The sequence below is a fragment of the Phoenix dactylifera genome, unplaced genomic scaffold, assembly GCF_009389715.1.
Source record: "Phoenix dactylifera cultivar Barhee BC4 unplaced genomic scaffold, palm_55x_up_171113_PBpolish2nd_filt_p 000216F, whole genome shotgun sequence".
NCBI lineage: Eukaryota > Viridiplantae > Streptophyta > Magnoliopsida > Arecales > Arecaceae > Phoenix > Phoenix dactylifera.
In genome coordinates, this window is record NW_024067726.1 from 771,832 (window position 1) to 775,475 (window position 3,644).

Consider the following 3,644-nt stretch of genomic DNA (forward strand, 5'->3'; position numbering starts at 1 on the left):
GGAATCACGATTGCACTTAGCACGTGCAACAAGCCGTTAAACCCCTAGGTTACCCTAGTGGACGAGTGTTGTCTCGTGAGGATTTTCAGGGATGCTACCCACAAACATCATGAATGATATGACATGAGATTCTAATAGAAATATGAAATAAATCTTAAGCTAATACACATGTAATTAATTGATATATATTTTCAAGCATGGCAACTCTCAAAGTAAGGAAAAAAAATGATCATGTAGTGTGCATGAAATCACATGATTTTCTCAGAGTACTAGTACCTCCACCACAACCGGGCACCGCCTGAGTTTTAGGTGCACTACTCAAGCTCACAAATGTTTTCTACAATTTGTTAGAACCTGATCCATCAAATTTTCAGAATATCATATGTTGTCTAAATTTGTCAAGAATGGTTCGCATGTAAAGAAAGAGCTATCAATCCCAACTAAACAACCCGGTTACACAGAGGTCCAACACAATGGAGTCAAACCAGTCATTACCACATGTCACTAGGTTCAGCCTAACCAACTCATTCATGCTTATTTTTATTTCATTTCATATATTTTTTTTTTCAATACACATGACAACTACAGCTATCCAACCCCATTAGGCTCTAGTAAGGTCCATGTAGCGAGCTTTCAGTCAATGACCCCTGATCCAGTTGGCTCAAGACATTAGGTGAAACACCCCTCGGACTTAATTACTCGAACCAGACTACGCCACGAGGCCAGACTTGTCATCATAAGTATATTTTTTTTTATTTTTTTTTGAATAATAATTATGCAAGAAAAGAAATGGTAGACTGAACCATATAAATATTTTTATTATATATGTGACTGCATCGTGACTATAGGTCAACCAAAGTCGAATCATAAGGCACCTAAGTAATCTAGTCGGGATATTCAACCTCTATCTTTATGTGAAAACCAAATCCTGAACCTTATGGTACGAACAAGGATACTCATACTTCTTTTATGGATAAGGCTAACAAAAATGTAGTTAACAAATATGAACTCCTGAGGCCTTCCTATTGTCATTAAGTACACGTGTGGGGATCTAATAATAGGTCTCTGATCAGTCATAGTATGCATGTGTTCCTTGCCTTAATAGTTGCACACACTCAATATGAAAATACATGTGCATTTGCTCAGAAAAGAAAGTAATAGAATAAATCAAATGCAAAAACAAGTTTTTTTTTTAATATTTTTTTTTTTGATCAAAATATTTCCCTCCCCCCAACTTAAACATTGCATTGTCCTCAATGTAAAAGATGCAAGAAAGCTATATGTGAGAAACAATAGAGAAAAGAATATTAGAGAGAAGAAGAATACCTTGAGCTGTTGATTTCCAGAAAAGAAGACCTACAAAATAAGAAAAAAAATAAAAGAAAAAAAATAATTCTAACTAATATACACATACTTTGGCCGTCATGCTCAGTCATAAGAAGGCTCCTCCAAGGGAAAGGAGTCCTCTTCATCTGCAAAATTCTCAAGAAAAGGTTTTAATCTGTGTCCAATGTTAGTAGGCTTAGGCAAAGGTTTATTCACTCTATCCCCTGTATCCCATAATTGTGCAGTCTCTACGAGAGAGTCTAAATAGTCCCATGCCTCATCGGGTTGCTTTTCCAAAAATAGACCATTGCACATAGTCTCTATAAATTGTTTTAATTGTGGAGACAATCCCTCGTAAAAGAAACTAATGGTTCTCCATGTTTCAAACCCATGATGAGGACAAGAGAATAGCAAATCTTTAAATCTCTCCCAGCATTCATAAAATGTTTCATGGTATTTTTGTTGGAAATTACTAATGTGCCTTTTCAAAAAATTAGTCCTTTGTGCGGAAAAGAACTTTTTTAAGAATTCTCTTTGCATATCATGCCATGTTCCTAACGATCTTGGTCTCAAGGAGTTCAGCCATATTTTGGCTTTATCCTTCAAGAAAAAAGGGAACAAGGTTAATTTAAGGACATCTTCCGATACATTTGGCACTCTAAATGTGATGCTAATTTCCTCAAAATCCTTAAGGTGAAGATAAGGGTTCTCGGATTCCATTCCATGATACTTTGGCAGCAATTGAATTACTCCTGGTTTGATTTCAAAGTGTCCTACATTTTCAGGAATAATCATGCATGAAGGTTGACTAGTCCTAGTGGGATGTAAGTATTGTCGAAGTGTCATAACTGGGGGTCTACCTTCATTACCATGGTGACTTCCTACATCATCATCAGCCATCTCACAAGATCTGAGATTTTGCGAAAAAGTTTCAATAATGTGATCTAAGGAATTGTCAAAAGGTTGTCGACTCAGACGTCCAGTGTTGTCCCTATTCCAACCTAGCATACAAAATTTCAGAGTTTATTTATTTGTTTGTTTTTTTTTTGTTTTTTTTTTTAATGATTACCCTTGATCTTTTCTTAAAGTTCTTATCAATTTTCAAGTAGCAACAAGGGTTAATGAGATTTGATGATAATAAAATTCTGATTCTAAACAAAAAAAATTAAACACAGAAAATTCAAAGCAGACAGCAGCAAAGTTTATATTAATTTAATGATCATAAAAGTATCAGAATGTCAATCAGACCGTTCAGATGAAAGACACATGTGTCGTACAGCAGCTAACAACATTTGAGTGCAATCAGACGGTGGATTACTCAGATATCAGAGTTTGATGCAGACTGTGCAGGGAATAAAAAAACAGCAATAAAGATTTTTTTTTTTTGAAAGAAAAAGACTAAATACTAAGATACTGATTAAATCTAAAATTATACTAATAAATCAGCCGTTCCCCGGCAACGGCGCCAAAAACTTAATGCAAAAATAAAATTGTTCTCCCAAGTGCAGGAGAATCGCACAAGTAGTAAATTTCTCGGGAGTCCGAGGTCGAATCCTCAGGGAACGAAATATATATAAGATTATTTAATATAATTTTAGATTAATTAATTCAATAAATTTGTGGATTAGAATGATTGTTGACCCCCTAATGGATTTTGATGAATACAAAATACTAGAGTATAATTTCATTTATCTTAACAATTTAATTGAGGAATTCATGTGTTTTATTAAGAATATTGTTAAAAAATGTCTAGGCAAGTTTCCATAATTTTTAAGGATTTATTGAAGAATTTTTGAGATGAAGAAAACAGATCAGGGACAGCCGAGACGTCTCCGGATAGTCTCAGAGACGTCTCTGGCACAAACCGGAAGAACTGGCACACTTGGAGACGTCCCCGGCACCTGGCGAGGCGTCTCGCAGGGTCGGAGTCGACTCTCTCAGTAGCGGAGTCGACTCTCTCAGTGGCGGCAGAAAGGCAGATTTCAAGTGATACGCGCGAGCCGTCCCCACAGTACGCGGAGTCGTCCCCGCAAGTTAAAAAGCTGAGTTTCCGAGTCGTCCCCAGTGTAGCGGAGTCGGCTCTCTCAGGGTTTTCCAGAGGATGTCTTTTTCGGAGTTAAGGCAGCGGAGACGTCCCCTGAAAGAGCGGAGTCGACTCTCTCAGAGAATTCCAGAAGACATGTTTTTCGGAGTTATAACGACGGAGTCGTCCCCAAGGCAGCGGAGTCGTCCCCATGCAAAAAGTGCAAACAAGCCGAGACGTCCCTGTAAAGCGCCGAGACGACCCTCTCAGAAAAACAGAAAAACAAGGATTCAAA

General features: G+C 37.3%; 1 pseudogene; it reads left to right on the forward strand.

Annotated features, from left to right (window-relative positions):
• The first annotated feature begins 1,711 nt into the window (after nucleotides 1–1,711).
• On the forward strand, nucleotides 1,712–1,809 carry LOC120105171 (annotated as a pseudogene).
• Nucleotides 1,810–3,644: the final 1,835 nt, after the last annotated feature.